We start from the raw sequence: 20,207 nt of genomic DNA on the forward strand, positions 1-20,207 counted from the left end.
TCCAGAAGCTACCAAAGATCAGAACATAAGCAGCACTGGATCATTTTAGGTTTGCTTAGTCAAACTTATTAGCTAGTGTCCACTTATCTGTCTTTATTTAAGTAACAGAAAGAAAGGGGAAAGGAGGAGGAATAAGAGAGCGGGGGAGCCCTCCTAAAACAATGATAACCAGCACCTCCTGTTCTGAGGCTTGATCGCGAACGTGGCTTCATGTCACTAAAGTAGCACAATGATGCTGCAAACCCTTCAAGGATCAGGCGTGAAGCCAATCCTTCATAAAAACCTCTCCCGTGAGTTTCTTTAATGAATCAGGTCAGACTGACACAACATTTCCCAGATATACTCTTAGGAAATAAACCAAGAAGAGGTGTTGGGTATGCAATTTAACTTGATGAAATTTTGCTTCAAAAAGAGAATACTTTTCCAAGCAGTCATACTGATTCATGACTCTTAAGTTTTTATCCTCAGCTATTCTAACACTGAAGTTCTCTCATAGGGAAATAGGGCAGGGTATGGAAAGAGCTGAACAGCTTAAAAATGTAAAAATCAAAGAATATAAAATATGTCTCATTGTCTCATTTCAGTATTCAGATACAAGTTGAAAATTTAAATGATATGTGCCTAAACTGAACTCAAACAGCACCCACTCAGTTTCACCATAGAAATAGAAAGAGACTAAAGGGCTAAATTTTGGTCAAAAGTTAAGGACCAAACATTATGACCAATTATGACCAACTATTAGTATAAGACCACAGAAACTGCCTGAGAATTCTAGGCAGTCCCCCATATCTTTTTCTTAACATTTTCTTTCCATTTTCAAACAAGAAAAACAAGACAATGAGGGACTTGCTGAGGAAACTGCTCCTATTATTTATCCCTTGGTTAGCTGGCAGTTAAATTTCATTTTAGGACTAGACCCTGAAACATGATTATACCACAAATACGCAAGAAGCCCATGTCTTTCCCTGTTCCTTCACCTTGAACATTAGCTCACTCTTCCTTCATTCGGGCATTGTCTTTTCCCGTGGGACTTGCACTGAATTGAAAAAGCTTATAAACACTCTGAAGTCAAGATCTGAGTCTTTATCTTAGTGTCTCTCTACCAAAACCTCATTTATGACCACTATTAGTATGTCACCAGGCCTATTTGAGAATCCTCAGTTGACTGAAATGAAAAAAACAGTCACTATAGAATCTGGAATCAACATCGTTGTTACTAATATCCACTATGCTTGACTTGCTACGGCAGAAACTGGGCTCATGGAGAACATGAAAAGATTTTAAACAAGAATGAAAGTAAAAATGACTTTCTGCCTCATCCCATGTAAAATTAAAAAATAAACTAACCAGAGTCCTTAATTCTTCACCCAAATTTGGCTTTTTAGTCTCAAAAACAAAACAAAATGAAACAAATTACTTTTCTAGTTCAAACAACCTCCAAAGAAAATTCAAGGAAAAAGAAGACAGGGCCTAAGTAGAGATAATTAGATATTTCACCAGGGATTTCATGACCTCTGAAACTTTCTAGGAAAACATAATCATTCCAGAAAAGATACTCAATCTCTCAAGTATAACCTGAACTTCTCTGTGCAAATGTACATTTATTCCTTATTGACCTAATCACAGATATCCAAGAGAATAACTTTTCCCTATTCATATGTAATACTCTCTGTTTGAATTTTTTTTTAATTATATTTATTAGTACTTTATTTGTAGCTTATTTCTTTCAGACAGTAAGCTATCATCATGAGTCTAACTCTTGACACTTATTTCATCCAGAACTAAGTCTGAACTGTGTGCCATTGGTAATGTTACTCTGCTTCTTTGATCCTCCATTTTCTTCTTTTTCTTTTTTTAGTGTTTTCATTCTGCTTTTAGTTTTTCTATTAATTACTATTTTGATTGGAGGATAATTACTTTACAATATTGTAATGGTTTTTGTCATACATCAACATGGATTGGCCACACACAGATATACATGTGTACCCCTCATTCTGAAACCCCCTCCCCACCCTATCCCTTTGGCTTGTCCCGGAGCACCATCTTTGGATGCCCTGCTTCATGCTTTGAACTTACGCTGGTCATCTGTTTTACATATGGTAATGTACATGTTTCAGTGCTATTCTCTCACATCATTGATGGAGTTTAGTCTCTAGCTTTTCTTTCTACAGCTATGGCTCTAATAATGAAAAGACTATTCTCTGATGCACACATTACTATTCAAAATATTTTTTTCATAGAGGCAGAACTAACCATTATGCTCTTATGCAAGTAAAACACTACTTGCTCCTCTCCTGACCTTTTCAACATTTCAGGGGGCCCTCCACGCTCAGACAGCTTCCCATGCTGAACCACAAAATAGGCCTTCTCCAACTACCAGGTACATGTGACACTTCAGGATGTGCTTTCTTCCTGAATCCTAAACTCCTTCCAGCCTTTGCTGAGTTCTGGCTACAGGATTTCAGCTGGAATATTGCAGAGACTCTAGGATTCAGTCTCATAGCACCTTGTTGATTTATAGGTCTCTCCTCTTATATTCCTGGATGAAGAAGCAATAAGGTACAAACCTACTTTCTCCATCACAGATATAGACCTGCCGGGTCAGTTTTCAACTTCCTAACATCTTAATTCTATAGAGTCCAGGGGATCTAGTTATAGACAGCAAAGTTGGAAAGACATTCTGAATTCCAGACAGTTTGGGGTAAGCTGGTATGGTTAGATGGGAGTCCTGAGAGATGACGAGGCCAGGAAAAGAAGAGAGACTGCTACACAAAGAAACTGCTGTGTTTTTTGAGAGGATGGCTTCCCAGATGTTATGCCTGGACACCTTATCATTGAGATGAGGATCTTAGATGCCTTGCAATTCCCAAGGGCAACCTCACAGTCAGCCTATGGCAAGCCCTGTGCCACTTCTGAAGGGGTCTCCGGTGGGGAGTAGACCGGCATTCTCCCCTCCCCTGCTTCAGAGGCCAGTGACCAAGGAGGTCCAAGTTCTTCATCCTTCATGTTGTCCCAGTCACCTTTAGTAAAGGCGTTCTGTTCCCAGAAGACCTGCAACTGGCAAAATGCTAAGAACCCCATTTCCTTGCTAAAATCACTAAGTTCTCTGTCCTTGCTATAATTTTTCAGTGATAATATTTTACATAACAGAAAGCAAGAATAACTTCTGCTTATGATTAGTAAAACCAGATGGACTCAATAATCATTTTTAAAAATACATTGTAAGTTGGGCTCCTGCCTTTAATCCCCTTATCACTGTGTCTCTACCAAAATTTTAAGGCTGTGAAAAAAATACTTGGTAAAATTCCCTCCAGAAGGGGAAAAAAAAAACCTACCTCAGCCAAAAATGATGTCAGGGGCACTTAGAACATTAGTTCTTTCAAATGGGTAAAAAGGGAGTAAGAAGGTGCTGAGGGTAAATCTTGGCTCTCCGAATAGAAAGCCACAAGAGCAGCCAGAAAGAAATGGAATATTTTTGAAATGTGACAAGTGGCTTTCTGCTTCTTATATTAGCTATTAACTGCTGGGACTCATTAGGCATGGTAAGCGAAAGGCAATAATTGAATGTGGGAACACTCTGCAGGACCACAATGGGATTCCTATTTCTAGCGTCCACTGTAATTATGAATCATCCTCAGTATATGGGACTTATAGAAGAAATGCTACCCTTGAATCAAGCTAGCCTTGTTCACGGTATTTTTATCCTAGGTTTAACACATGGAAGTAGACACTCAATTTACTGGAGACAGAAAACCTATTGCTTTAGCCTCTCTTTGGTGCTTCGGAGCACAGTACAGGCAGTCCTGCCAGGAGGGGTTTGAGGAGATGGGAAAGATGAGAGGCCCCACGTTCTCCCAGAGCTCACTTCCTCTCTTTCCTCCCAGCCCATTCCAGACTTTATAGCTATTTCTCATTATGCATGTGTGCGTGCTAAGTAGCTTCAGTCACATCCAACTCTTTGTGACCCTAGGGACCCTAGCCCGCCAGGCTCCTCTGTCCATGGGATTCTCCAGGCAAGAGTACTGGAGTGGGTTGTCATTTCCTCCTCCAGGGGATCTTCCCAACCCAGGGATACAACCCCTGTCTCTTAACACTTCATGCATTGGCAGGAGGATTCTTACCACTAGGACCACCTTTCTCATTGCAGCCATATTTTTTTCTAAGGCCCTCACCCTCTCCTACAGGGTCTTCTCCCAGGCAGTCTCCTTCCCCCAACCGGGCCAGCCCCCTGGACCAAAAGCTACTTATCAACCTCTTCAGCCATCCCTGGACATACCTTCAGCCTAACGAGCCTTTCTACCTACACTGACATTCAACCTACACACTCCCACCATCTAAACAATCCCTAAAACTACATCTTTCAGAAAGCCATCTCTTTATGAATAACCCAGCAGAAGTAATTGTCAAGTTCTGAGTTTCCATTTTAAGAAATAAATCATGCATGTGCAGAATGTTGGGGTTGCTGTCAAAAGGTTCTCAGATAACTGCTAATGGGAAGCTTAGTAATAGATCTGAGCAAATGTGGTACTATTGCCAAAATGCTCTTGCCTTCAGAGGTCTAAGAACCTAACAGAAATGACAATCCTTTTCCAGGCTGTATCAATCGTCTGTCAGCATATAGCACCTGGAAACTGTGTTCCTATCTAGAATATTGAAAAAACAGAGAGCACAAAAAGAGGAATGAGCAAAATACTTAGTGACTTAGGAAGCACATCAAAAGGACAATAGAAACCCATAGGGGTATTGAAGACCAGTGGGCCTTTTCTGCACCCAGCCTACTCCTTCCCCTGACAGCTCATTGCCTCTTCTGTCCCCATCATTACACCAGCACATACTCAGTCCCTGTGATCTGCCCTGTGATAGGCGCTGGAGAGATAAAGCTGATCGATTAGAGACTCGTCTTTGATACCAGTTCCTGAGGCTCCCAGTCACTCACCCTCAGAATCTATACACTGGACATAGCAGTGCAAGCTCTATTATGGATTCCTCCTGTCATTTTGCTTTGTGATGGGTGGCCCTTATGCATGCTTTAGTTACTATTATTATTTGAATGAACATCATTGCGTAGTGGAAAGAACATGAAGTTTCCAGTCAAGTATAACTGGACTAAAATTCCATTCTGGTCATTACTACCTGTGAAACCTCAGTTTAAACTATGCTTGCACTGTATAGTCTGTGGAGTCACAGTCAGACACGACTTAGCAACTGAGCAACAACAACAGCATAGTAAGGATAATAATAGCTAATACTGGTGATTCACCCAACAAAAAGTCTGCAATATTGGAGCTAGTCAACAAAGTTCGTTTCTAAATCTCTCTGCCTATTCTTACTAGTCTGAAAGCCCCTCTAAACATCTTGGCATTTCTCCTGGTACATAATTCAGGCCCTAATGTGCCTGACAGTCCTTTGTTAGGGTACATGTTTTATTGGATGAGCTCCCGAGTTGCAGTTTCTTTGCCTCCGTGGATTGTTACAAAGATAACTAAATGAAGGAATAGGCAGGCTTTTAAAAGAGCATAAAGCACCCTACCTACATGTGACAGTAGTGACAACCATGACCTTGATAGAAAGGACACAGAATGCAAATGTCAACCACAGTGTCAGAGACAGGAAGGCTGAGGTAGGAACAGCTGCTAATAACAATTTGTGGTAGTATAACTCACTGGGTTAAGTATAATAACTAACTGGTGTAATTCTCAGAACAACTCTATTATTTCCCTTATTAATGGGAAAGAAATTGTGGTACCAAGGGATTAAGGGATCTCCTTAAGAGAACACATCCAGTAAGTGATAGAACCGTGATTCAAACTCACTTGGTTTGATTTCAGGCTAAGTATTAATATAAAAAACTCCATCGTCATCATCAAAACCAGGGTGGTGCCACAACTTTGGTCAATAGTGTGCTCAATCTGTATACATAGAAACAAGATGGATTTTTTTTTTTTTCCAGAAACCTGAGACTGTTTCCAATCTCATACAGCATATCCTTTGCTATGTGGAAATAGGCCTCTTTGTACCCTGAGAGTAATGGACTGGACCTGGCAGAGATTACCGTGATGAAAGCCACTCTGCCTGACTATGGTTCCATTCAGATTCTCTTATTCTGTCAAATCTGCTTGTTTAGTGCACTTGAAAATGCCCGTGCTTTTCCCACAGGCAACTCTTCAGGCAAAGACTATTGCTTTTTTCTTGTCATCAGAGCTTCAAGGATAATTGGAAGGTATCTGTGAGTGTTGACACTTCTACAGCAGCTGTTGACTTGCTCTCACTCACAACAGTGGAAAATGCTTTAATTTCTAAAAAAAACAAATCTTCACTTAAGTCCAGCTAAATGGATATTGTGACAGTTCGCCATGCAAAACCAGACATGCTAAGAAACCTTCCTTTAGCCGTATGAGTACAAATGATTCCTGACAACAGGGTCAGGTCCCAAATGACAAAGCCAGTAAGTGGGGAGAGATGTGATTCTGATCTTGGTCTGTCTGACCAAAGTTACTGTTCCCTCTGATCTTTAAAACAAAGCTGTGTCCTAAAGATCTGCTTTGAAATGACCAAGATACTCAGATGTTTGTCGTTGGGTCAATGCTCTCATTTTCAGTTTTCACGCTACCACGTGTGCAAATTTATTACATGCACTTGATTTCTCCATATGGCTTCCACAGACATAACACATGAAGAAGCTTTGGCATCCAAAAAAGAAGTGAAGTCCCAGTTTGGTTTACAATAAATAAGTGACTGAAATCCCAGGTAAGGCGTCTGTATCTCATAGCAACTTAGAGTAGTGGCTTTGAGTCACACAGCCTGGAGTTGAACGTCGTTTCTTCAGCTTGCTAACTTTGCAGGTCATGCCCTTCTTCCGAGCTCAGGCTCTCCATCTGTTATATGTTGCGTGCGTTGCGTGTAGACCTGCAGCTGCAGTGGCCCTTGGTATAGGCTGGAACCTGGAGTCGGAAGGATGAGCAGCCGCGCAAGCTCCCAGAGGCCCTAGAGCAGGGCAGAGAACATGCTTGGACGCAGCCGGACGCAGCCGGAAGTCCGCAGCCGGATGCACTGTGGACTTCCGGTCCGGGTAAGGACCCGCTCTCCAAAAGGCGACAAGGAAATGAAGGACCTGCGTCACAGTTGACATTTCTGCCCACGAGTTCCAGTTTGCGCTAAGTGATGCCTCTGTGTTTGTGCAAGCTCCTGGTACAATGGTAGCTGCTCCAGCATACAGAGAGCTCGAAGCAGTGGGCATGACTTGGCACAAGCTGGAACCCATGGATAGAAGGGCCAACAGCCGCATAACAAATTATAAAGTACCAGTGCTGAAGTGAAGAATTGTTTTGAGACTTTAATTAGAAGATGTAAGTACACAGCAGTTCCTGGAGTATGGTAAAGTTTGGGGAACAGTTAAGGGTGATGATGAAGTGATGAAGATAAGGATAATGATGATGATGATGATCATGTTCATGATTATGTGATAAGATTCTAATAAAACATACTCATCCTTTATTCTCTGTTAGGCTCCATGCTACTGCTGAGCATATTACCTGAGTTAGATCTCACAAAAACCTTGAAAAGGCTGTTTATTTTGTAGATGAAAAATCTAGGGCTCAGAGATAAGACCCAGGTATTCTGGTTCCAAGCATTCATTATACTATAAAGTCTTATTAAGAACCCTTTTTATTAAAAAATTGTCATAGGCTCATTTTTCTATATAAGATTTTGTATATGTCAAAGAATTTTATACACATTTTCTAGGTATTGCTGATGTGTGGAAAGGAGTTGTTGAAAAATATGCTAACATGCAAATCAGAAATCAATCGTATTTTTCCCCCTTTAAAACCCAATAGGACCATCAGAAGAGCTTTCATTGAAAATTCTGCTAAAAGCATATATGGGCGTGGATTTAGAGCACCTGGGATGTTCATAAATTGCTGGCTAGAAAACTAGCAATTTCTTATGAACATGACATACATCAATCCTGTGACCCATCAATTCAGCTCTGAGATATTTATTCAAGAGAATGAAAACAAATGTCCATAAAAATACTTACACATGAATATTCATAGTCACTTTATTCATAGCAATCTAAATTTGTAAATAGCCCAAATGTTCATCGGTAGAAAAATGGACAAACAAGCTTTGGTAAACTCATATATCAGAATCCTAGTCACAACAACACAGATGCATCTTAAAACTCATTTGTCTGAGTGAAGGAAGTAAAGTAGTATACACTATCTGACTTCATTTTCATGAAGCACTAGAATAGGTAAAACTATTCTGTGATAATATTTAGAACAGTGATCACCTAAGTGTTGGGGATTGGCTTAAAGGGGCATGAAGGAGTGACCTGGAGTGATGAAAACGCTCCTTGTCTTAACAGGTATATATTCATCAAAGATCATTGTAACAGTAAGATCTGTACATTGCGCTGGGTATAAATTACCTTAGATCTCATAAATTATACCTTGATAAAAAGAAAATGCAATAGAAGCTATAATTTGATTTTTTATCAGAGTAATATTTCACTTCATCTCTTCAGATTGAGGATTAATTTTAAGGCTATCCACAAGGACTAATTCTGAGATAATTTTTATTGCTAAAGTTCCAGACCAAACTGCTTTTACTGCTACACAGAGACTGGTAGTTATAATCCCCCTCCCAGTATGTACTCACTCTTTCTACTTCTGTGATTCCCAAGTTTAGCTACATATGAACCACGAGCTAAAGACCACATGCCTCAGCCTTTCTTAAAGCTAGCTCTGGACATAAGATTTCATGCATGCTCAGTCATGTCTGACTCTTTACGATCCCATAGACCAGAGCCCATGTGGCTCCTCTTCAATAACAGTTTCCAGGCAATGAATACTTGAGCATGTTGCCCTCTCCTCCTCTGGGGATCTTCCCGACCCAGGGGTGGAACCAGTGTCTCCTTCACTGGCAGGTGGATGCTTTACCACTGAGCCACCCGGGAATCCTAAACCTAAGATGAAGTTCTGCCTGGTTGAACATAAGCGACTTCTGCATTATGATCTTAAAAGGGAAAGAGTGCTTTCTCCTCTCTCTTACCCTTCTCTGCCGGCCAAAATGTACTTCCAGCAATTATAACATTGAACTACTTTTAGACATGTGGGTAAGACAATGATGGAGCATTAAGGTAAAAGGAGCTTGGGTTCAACATTGCCCTGGGCCACTTAACAAGACTTCTAAAGGAGAAAGAAATAAATCTCTCTCTTCTTTATGCTACTGTATTTGGGGTGTCTTGTTAATAGCCACCTCATCCACATCCTGCTTAAGAAAACCACCCCATGTGTAAGCAAACTCTTTATGATCATGCTTCAGGGCTCCACTGAACATCTGCTTGAGAAGAGGCTCCCAAAAGGATGTGAGGCAGAGATCACTGTCAAATTGGATCTTCAGCATCCAGAAATGAACGTCCAGCCCCAAAGGAGGCAGGATTCCTGAAAGATACACAGGGCAGACGGTATCTCCAGATGCCCTGTGCAGCTCACGAGCTTCTGCATAAGCATTACATTCTAGGGTTTGAATGCAATGTTTGAATGAGGGTTTACAGAGACAGCAGGGGGACCTTAAAAACAAATCCAGAATGCTTCTAGGTGCTTTTTTTCCCCTGACTCCTCAGAGAGATTGTTTCCCTGTCAGTCTGATCTGACTTTGAAGATTTCATTGCATCTCATCAGTTTACACTTAGGCTTCCCTTGTGGCTCAGTTGGTAAGGAATCCACCTGCAAAGCAGGAGACCCAGGTTTGACCCCTGGATGGGGAAGATCTTCTGGAGAAGGAAATGGTAACCCACTCCAGTATTCTTACCTGGAGAACTTTATGGAGAGAGGAGTCTGGTGGACTGTGGTCCATGGGGTCGCAAAGAGTCATACACAACTGAGCGTCTGAGTATCTATAGTTTACACTTTACTTATTTTATCTTCATTTGCTTCCAGTTTTGACACAGCAAGCCTGTTATATCCCTTGCTGCATTTTAATCAGCCTGTATGATAACCTCTGGGTCAATACTTAATTCTCTGACATGAATGTGCCCGAGAGACTTAATTCATCTCTTAGGTAATACATTAGCCTTTGCACTTCCCAAAGTAAATTCACTTTTTTCAGCACATTCAATCTCCCAACAAGCCTTGGGTTAAGCAGAAAGTTTTAGTATTTCCATCTTACAGATGAGATACTTGAGGCACAGAAAAATAACATGTCCAAGATTACATAAAGAGATGGTGTGAAACTGGATCATCTGATTGAGTCTAATATGCTCTTAAGGAAACAACAATCTCCATCCTTGGTGCCTTGTTTCAAGTGCAGGATCAGAGATACAAGCAGAGCACTTATGTCTACACAAGGGGATGATGAGTGAGGACAAAAAAAGAAAGAGTTTTCATTCCCACAACTTAATCTTCCCTCCCTGTTTTGGTAAATGGCAGCAACATCAGTCTAGCTGTCTGAGACAGAAAATTGACTTCATCCAAGACATTTTCCTTTTAATCATTTCCCACAACAATCATCCGCTAAGTTGTATTCTTTCAACCTCTTTAATATCTCAAAAGATATGTCCCACACATTTTCTGATGCTTACTATGTGGGCCTTTACGATATCCAGCCTGGTTTAATCAATAATATTAGGACTTTTATCCTTGTCTCCATTTTTTCTCTCTTCCATTCCATCCTGCCCACTGTTGCCTTGTGATCTTTCTATAAGATGGATCTGGCCCTGACAGTTCCTGCTTAATCTGCTTTAATTACTTCCTTTTAATTTTCTGGATGGAACTTAGATTCTTCATCAGTGCATACGAGGCCCTTCATATCTGATACCCTCACATGTCTGAAGATTCCTTTCTTCTTCTATACTGCATCCACCCTTCGTTCTGCCCACACCAAGCTATTAACACTTTGCTTTTTCCAATGCCTGCCTCATTCTGTTTGCTTTCTTCATGCCACACTTTGAAAATGCCAATGTATTTAGAGACCACATAAGTGTGTAAAACAGCCTGAGTTTAAGGTAATAGGGAGCAGCGAAAACTATGGCAAGTGTGCAAAAACCCACTGAAAGTCAAATTTAAAACCCTATGCTGAGACCAAGGGCTTCCCTCATAGCTCAGTTGGTAAAGAATCTGCCTGCAATACAGGAGACTCAGGTTCAATTCCTGGGTCAGGAACATCCCTTGGAGAAGGAAATAGCAACCCACTCCAGTATTCTTGCCTGGAGAATCCCATGGACAGAGGAGCCTGGCAGAAAACAGTCCATGGGGTTGCAAGAGTCAGACACAACTTAGCGATTAAAGAGAGAGAGAGATGCTGAGATCAAACAGAACTTTTCTGAAGAACTATTCCAGCTACAGGCAACCAGATTATAGCTTTCATGTTTCTGTACAGACGATTTCATATATCAACAAGATCATGTTCCTCTTCTACTTTGTCTCACTCATTGCAACTAAATCTTTAATGCTCAACTTGATCATCACTGCCTCTGATTGCAGGACTCTTCATTTTGCATACATTCTCTCCTAATGTGGCTCTTTTATACTTTTCTGCCACCTCTTTTATGACATGATATCCTTGAAGGCAAAGATTGGTTATGTCTTATTGAACCTCAACTTCCAGTGCCTAGCATATAATTGGTGCTTATTAAGTATTTGAGTGGATTACTGTTGTCAATCAATTTGTGTTTGAATGAAATGGATTTCTATGAGTAAATGACCTCCATTTATGATTCTGACCCATGTTGGGACAGTCTGTGTTGATGGGGATGAGATTTCCTTCGTCAGATTCACCCTGTTTCCTTGGAGAAGGAATATTTTCTATAGCTCTGAGGTAATGTTTCTCTTTAAGGTCCCCACGTTCCCCTTTTCATTTTAAATAGATGAATATCAGTAATCTGGGCTTATGCAGAAGTACCCTTTCTTCCTGAAAAACACAACTAAGATTTTGTTTGGTTTTCTTTTGCAGTTAATTGACTGTCATTGAACAGTATACAAAAGAGAAATGCCACCACATCAGAGTTTCATTTCCAAACAAATGCCATGTTATGAAAAGCAGTTAAATATTAAGATTGTCAGCTCTTCATTTTCAGTAATCTGTATGTGCATAATGTAGCAAGTTAACAGAGATAATGGGATCATAATTGGCTTGGAAAATGAGGTTAGAGGAATAATGGCATAAGATGGACTTCAGAAGGAATGTCCCTATACAGTGTCCCTAGTGTAAAGAGAAGAGCAAGTCGCCAGCAGAAGATCACCCTCCTAGGCCTTGCTTTAGTGAGCTTGGTAACTAAGTGGGGTGGGGGCAAAAAGAACAAACTTACCAAATTCCCTAAAGGAAGGAATGGAGGACTCATTTGTTCCATTGAACAATCGGGTGCTTCGTAAATTTGTTGTTGTTGTTGTTCAGTCACTAAGTCATATCTGACTCTTTGCCACCCCATAGAACTGCAGCACCCCAGATTTCCCTGTTCTTCACTAACTCCCAGGGTTTGCTCAAACTCATGTCCATTGAGTTGGTGATGCCATCCAACCATTTCATCCTGTGTCATCCCCTTCTTCTCCTGCCTTCAATCTTTCCCAGCATCAGGGTCTTTTCCAGTGAGTAGACTCTGCATTAGGTGACCAAAGTATTGGAGCTTCAGCTTCATCTCAGTCCTTCCAATGAATATTCAGTGTTGATTTCCTTTAGGATTGACTGGTTTGATCTCCTTGCAGTCTGAAGGACTCTCAAGAGTCTTCTCCAGCACCACAGTTCAAAAGCATCAATTCTTCAGCATTCAGCTTTCTTTATGGTCCAGTTCTCACATATGTACGTGACTACTGGAAAAACCATAGCTTTGACTATATGGACCTTTGTTGGCAAAGTGGTGTCTCTGCTTTTTAATATGCTTTTTAGCTTTGTCATAGCTTTCCTTCCAAGGAGCAAGTGTCTTTTAATTTTTGTGGCTGCAGTTACCATCTGCAGTGATTTTGGAGCCCCCAAAAATAAAGTTTGTCACTGTTTCCATTTTTTTTCCCCATCTATTTGCCATGAAGTGATGGGACCGGATGTCATGATCTTCATTATTTCAATGTTGAATTTAAGCCAGCTTTTTCACTCTCTTCTTTCACCCTCTGATCAGAGGCTCTTTAGTTTCTCTCCACTTTCTGATAGTATCTATCAGATGGTAGATGGTATCTATCTATCTGATGATACCTATCATCTGAGGTTATTGATATTTCTCCCAGCAATCTTGATTGCAGCTTGTGAGTCTTCCAGCCTGGCATTTTACATGATGCACTCTGCATATAAGTTAAATAAACAGTGACAATATACAGCCTTGATGTACACCTTTCACAATTTTGGTACCAGTTCATTGTTCCATGTCTGATTCTAACTGTTGCCTCTTGTCACAAGGAAGAAGAAATAGAGGGACAGACATCTAAGCATGACATTGTGACAGAGCCCTGAAGGCGGATCTTTGATGAGATCATTAAAGGAACATGACTGTAATCCGGCTGCTTTTATGCCTGACACAAGGATCCCACATCTGCCTGAGGCTGCCAGCTCTAAGAGACCACTGATGGAAGCTGGGGAAATGGCAAGAGTAAATTGGAGATGGATACACCATTATTCTCTGAAGTAAGTGATAAGGGTATCGCAGAATAGAGAGAGGATTGTTGCAGAAACAGCGTTAAAGAGGGACTGATAAAAGCCTTCTGTCCCATCCTCCTGCTTTCAGGAGGAATGATGTCTAAGACAACAGGGAAAGAAGTAAAGTTGTGCTTAGCTTGTAGTCAAGGAACTCTGCCACGCCTTTGTATTAGTATATACCTGATAACAAGCCAGAGTGAGTCTCGATGCCAAGCTTTCCCCCTAAATTGGGGAAATTCTGAAGACCGGAGAAACAGCAAATGTATAGATTCTCTGTTTCCTACCACTTTTGGGGGTAGCACCCAGGGATCTAGCTGGCTGTCACTGGACTCTGGGAGACGGGCCACCATCCTCAGGCACTAGGACTTTTAGGCCATGTGACTGGGGAAGTGCTGGCCCTGCACTGCCATCGTCGAGGTCTGGAGTCCAGGGCTTGTGGCTCCCATGACGTGGAGAGAACCCTGTCCTCCAACCTGTCCCCTGATCTCAGCATTTTAGTTGGAAAAGACATCCCCATATGCTATTTGCTGGTGGCTGAGGTCCCATGTCATTCAACAGCTTAAAACCCTTTAATTCTGCTGCTGACAGAAGTCCAAAGTCTCCAACATGGCACGCAAGGCCTTTCTAGATCTGAACCCTACGTACCTGTTCCGGATGATCCATCCTACTTCCTACATTCTCCCTCTACTTGGGCAAAACCCAGAGGTCAAGCTCCTGCACATGTATATCCATTTGCCCGCAGGCTTCCTGCCCGAACATACCATGGGGTCTTAACCAACCTTCAGTGCCTGCTGTAATGTACCTTCTTATGGAATGAAATGTATCTCCTCAACAGATCTGCTTCCTCCCTTTATTTGGGCACCATGCCCCTCACGCATCTCTCTATTTTTATATATATGAGTCAACACGAGCACTTAAGATAGTGTTTTGCAAATGGAATACGCTCAATACATGTTATGTGGTATATGATTGTTTTTTTATCACAGAATTTTGCACTTATCATTTATGTCTGTGTCTATCTACACTACTAGACTATAAATGTCTTGATGGAAGGGACTATGAAGGGTTTATCTTTGCCCTCCCAGCACTCTCTCCCCAGCTGTGTCTCCAGTTAGAATATAAGTAACTCTTTATTCCCAGGTGAAGGCAAGACCATTGTAGTATAAAGAGCTTTGAAGGGAAGAAATAATCTCAGTTCAAATTCTAACTTTGCCATTTCCTACCTGAGATTTTCAGTATAATTCTTAACTCCATAGATCCTTGGCTTCCTTATTGTTAAAGTCAGAGGGAAATATCGACATCCTAAGTTGTTTTTCCTTAGGCTGATATGTAGTTATATTTATTAAGTATCTGTCCCACAGTAGGTTGGCATGGATATGCCACCCGACCTGGAGAAGAAAGTAAAAGTCAACAGGATGCTAGGGGTGGGGATGTGTTAACAGGAGGGATTTATTAGAAGGGAAAGTGTTTCCAAACTTCAGAGTTATAGGAAAAATGAGTCATGCAAGCATTTTCTAACTACTTTGCTCTTTTACTGTGAAATACAAAAGGACATAATTGTGTGAAGCTGGCAAAGACTTTTAACTTTAATGTGAAACTTGCAGAAATCCAAAATGCAATCTAGAGTTTTAAAAATCAGGTCCAGAGGTATAGTATTCCTCTCCTTTAGAAAGTGACTTGGTGAAGAAGTACTTGAGCTCAAGGGGAAAGAATTTAGGACATTAAACTTAAAAGAGCAATACTTCACTTTGAACCTGGAGCTGGAGGAAAAAGGAATATTTAAGTTTTGGAAAAGTTTGCCCGGCTCTCTCTGTCTCTCCCTCTCTCTCCCTTTCACCCTCTCTGTCTCTCATTCTCTATTTACAGAGCAACAGTTATAAAAAAGGAGCAGCATTTTAAGTATATAATACCAAACTTTAATTTACTGCACAATCACTTCAGGTAAAATCATATTCTTCTGTTACCCATGTCTTTCTTTCCAATTAAAGACTAATAAAAGGAACTAGTTCTGTGAAGCAAAGAAGGAACAATGGCCTCTGGTTATATAACAGTCATTTCCTGGAACTTCCCTGGTGGCACCAGTGGTTTAAAAAAAAAAAAATCTTTCTGCCAATGCAGGAGATTCAAGAGATGCAAGTTTGATCCCCAGGTGGGGAAGATCCCCTGGAGAAGGAAATGGCAACCCACTGCAGTGTCTTGCCTGAAAAATTACATGGACAGAGGCACCTAGTGGGCTACAGTCTACAGGGTCATGAAGAATTGAACACGACTTAGCACACGCCTTGGGGGTTTTTAACTGCCTCGGCAATGCAGCAACGCACAAAGCGTGGGGTGCATTTAAAATCTTTTCATCTTCCTGTCGGATTTCCTTATGTTCTTAGGCACAGATTCAGCTTCATGTACTATCCTCTGCCATCCATTCGGTTGTTTTGTTTCTTGAGGATAATAGTCTAGATTTTTACATTACTCATTAAGAAGTTTTATTTACTTTTCATTATTTCTGTTGATGTTCAAAGAAGACTTGGTGGGATTTCCCTGGTGGGCCAGTGATTAAGAAGCTGCCTTGTGATGCAGGGGGCGCGGGTTCAATCCCTGGTCTGGGAACTAAGATCCCATATCCCATGGAGCACCTAGACCCAAACACTCAAATTACCCAAACCTCAACTACTAAACCCGCAGCCACAACTAGAGAGTCTGTGCACCACAGCGAAAGATCCCATGTGACACAATGAAGATCGTGCATGCTGCTACTAACACCTGCCCAGCCAAATAATGTAGATAAATAGTTAAGAAAAAGAGAAGACTTGGTGAGGAAAGGGAGACAGTTATTATATCTTGCCCTTGACATGAAACAAAGAAGTCAAGAAACCAAGTGGTTTTGCCCAAGATTACATAATACAGGCATGCAAGCTAGTGTCTCCAGTCCCTGGACTTGCTTCACTGGACCAGCAGGTGCTACCTGGCTTTGGGCAGGACAGAATCACCAATGCAAGTGTGGCTCAGGCTGCAAGCTCTAGGCCATTCTTCCCAAGTGTTAGAGCTGTTTATAGCACCCTTTCTTCTTTCTACTTTCTGCTCAGCTGCATCTTGCAGCTGAAATGCAGCTTCCTTTCTGGAGGGATTCAGAACTCATAAACCACTGTCACTCTTCCCTGCAAACACCACCGTTGCTACCGGCTTTTCTGATCACAATCACGCTCCATCCTCAGCCAACCTCAGTTTCTCTCATGAATGAGATAGGGACAAGAAAATAGGGATGTGAGGTCCAACTGTCTAGGTTGGAAAGTGGGAGAACTTATGTTCAGATTGTGACCTTGTGCCTTAGGATAAATGAACCTGTTTGACTGAGCTTGGGCCAGTCTCCACATTAGTCCAGTTATCTTTGGTCAAATGCAGAGGTCAGCTGATACATAAATACAGCTATTTAGGTTGACTCCTTTAGCAGGAACTGGTAGATGATATCAGAGATGGAGTCAGGGGCTGAGATACCCCCAATACTGGCCCAATGCAGATGGAACACTAGGAGATAAAGCTTCTAGAATAGGATAGCAAGTCTGTCTGGGTAGGCAGGGTGCAGTGAATCTGCTTAGTATTGCTCAGCACATACATTTCCCTTCAGCATACTGGGAAAGAGGTTTCTTGGTCCAAGTTATGTTTGAAAGAGCTGGGGTAGGAAAAGAAGAAAGATGAACATAAGACAGATTTGTCTGCTAAACTAAATCCTATAACATGGCCCAATACTTTGACCTGTGCACAGACATGCATTTGGTGCCCTGAGATTCTGAGATATTCAAACATGAAATCAAACTTTGAATTCATTTGTTCACTGTATTCAGCTGCTGGTGATTGAGAACAGTATTTTTCAAGTCTTAGAAATACAAAAATGTCTGATATAGGCTTCAAGAATCTCAAAGACTGGTGGGACAGACAGTCATATAAACAATTAAATGCAACATAATTACCTACATACATTATGCCATTAGGATGTGATTGAAAAAAACCAGTTTCATCTGGGTGGTTAGCAAAGACTTCAGAGAGAATCTGAAAGAATCTTGGGAAGAAATGTTACTTGATTGATTTTTTTTTAATGTGACACTCTGGTAGACGCTAATGAGAAAAATAATTTGACTCTTTTATAAAGGATTACTACATTGAATAGAGTGGCCATGGGCGGTCTCTGTGAGATGATGACATTTATTTGCTCAGTCACTTTAGTCGTGTCCAACTCTTGGAACCCTATGGACTGTAGCCCACCAGGCTCCTCTGTCCATGGGATTTCCTAGGCAAGAAGACTGGAGTGGGTTGCCATTTCCTTCTGCAGGGGATCTTCCCAGGGATGGAACCCAGGTCTCCTGCACTGCGGGCAGATCCTTTGCTGACGGAGCCAGCAGGGAGGCCCTGATGATATTTATGAGTTGCTGTGCTTAGACGCCCAGTCGTGTCCAACCCTTTGCAGCCCCACAGACTGTAGCCCACCAGGCTCCTCTGTCCATGGGATTCTCCAGGCAAGAATACTAGAGTGGGTTGCTATGCCCTCCTCCAGGGGAGTCTTCCCAACCCAGGGATTGAACACAGCTCTCCTGCATTGCGGGTACATTCTTTACCATCTGAGCCACCAGCAAAGCCTGATATTTATACTGAGGTCTGAAGGATGCGAGGCATCAGCATGTTAAGAGAGGACAAAAAGGCCATTCCAGGTGGACGGAACAGCATGTGATAAAAAGCCTTGCGTAAAGGAAGAGCTTGGCTGCAAAAGGAACATAATTAAAGTAGTGAACAGGCAGAAAACAGTAAAAGATGAGGCTGGAGAGATTGGCAGAGGCCAGATCGTACAGGGTCAGGAATCAGGTTTTACCTTCAGTGTCACAGGCAGCCTTTGGAAGGCATTTCAGGACTAAAACACACTTTGTTTGCAGGGAACCCCGTGCCGTGTTGCCTGAACACAGCCTGAGAGCAAGAAGAGATGCAACCCGGTGTTGGAGGGGGACCCACAGGCAGAACCCCACAGTGGAGTGTCCTCCCATTGCACCGTGATGATGAGGGGCAGGCAAAGCTCTGAAAGCGAGAGGAGCTACCTGAGAAACCTTGGTTTTAGATTGTACTTGCTAAGGATGGACCAGAGGGAGGCAAGACTCTCCGCAGTCTTGTAAACTAGGCCCCTGAAAACACAGGAAGGGAAGTGCCAAAACCAACAGCATGGGCTTTCAGCACCACCAGTAAGGTGCGTGAGGCACACTTGATAGCGTAGGCAACCCTCTGAGATCTCTCTCCATTGATACTTAGGTACCTGGATCCTGAACTCAATAGATAGCAATGGTGGGAGGGGGACCGGGATGGGGAATACATGTAAATCCATGGCTAATTCATTTCAATATATGACAAAAACCACTGCAATGATGTAAAGTAATTAGCCTCCAACTAATAAAAATAAATGGAAAAAAATTAAAAATTAAAAAATAGATAGCAATGGACTGGAAAGCCCTAACATGAGAGATTTTCCCTGTTTCTTTATCTTGTGGTTTTTATCTATTTCTTTCTTGCACTAACACAAAATCTTAATAATGGCCAAAGTTGGTAATAGTAATATGTGTCTAGATGGTAACATACTTAGGATTCTGGGAATGATACAATTTCTTAAACATGGTGTATACACACACACACACACACACACACACACACACACACACACAGTTTCCTCTTGAGACATGTTAATATGTCCTGTTGGCCTTCTAGAAATTTGTATAGAAGTGCTTTAAGATGGAAATATTAGCTCTTTGGAGGTGCCCATTCCAGTGTGAGAAAAGCATCCAGCCATTGTAGAAATAAACCAGAGTTCCTGAAGCAGGCAACCCAAGGTTGAAATGGAACAGAATAAGTGGGGACAGGAGGATAGGGAATGTTCATAATGTTTGGGGATTTCATTTGTCCTGAAAATTGAAAAAGTACTTGTTTAAGAGGAATTTTAATTTGTTTTTGGAATCTAGGTGACCCTAGAATTAGCTAAAATCAAGCAAGATTGAAGTAAAGAGAGGATAATCTCTATCAAGGTGGCCAAAAACACACTCATGAGTCAGCTTATTTTAAAACCCAAGGACCTATTTGTTTAAACTAATTGGACCAAAAAAAGAAAGAAGAATGTGGTAGTATCACCTGTTATTCCTGTGTAGATCTCTTGTTTAGTCTCCAGATAGGACACTCCCATAGTCCATGTATTTCCTTTTTAGAAGCATGTGATTGGCAGTTCCACTTAGATGATTTGGTTATTTCTTTAAAAATATAAAAAATATATAGAATAGATAGAGTAGAATAAGGATAATAATAGTAATGTATATTTATATTACATGAAGGGTACATGAGTAATGGAGTAATGACGTTGAAATCACTTTGTAAAATTCTCTATATGAATATTACTTCCAAAACATCCAGAGAATGTGTATTATTGAACATAATAATTAACAAACAATTAATATAGTGGGCTTCCCTGGTGGCTCAGTGGTAAAAGAATCCACCTGAAATGCAAGAGATGTGGGTTCGATCCCTGGGTTGGGAAGATCCCCCGGAGAAGCAAATGACAACCCACTCCA

The sequence above is a fragment of the Odocoileus virginianus genome, chromosome 28 (genome assembly GCF_023699985.2).
Source record: "Odocoileus virginianus isolate 20LAN1187 ecotype Illinois chromosome 28, Ovbor_1.2, whole genome shotgun sequence".
NCBI lineage: Eukaryota > Metazoa > Chordata > Mammalia > Artiodactyla > Cervidae > Odocoileus > Odocoileus virginianus.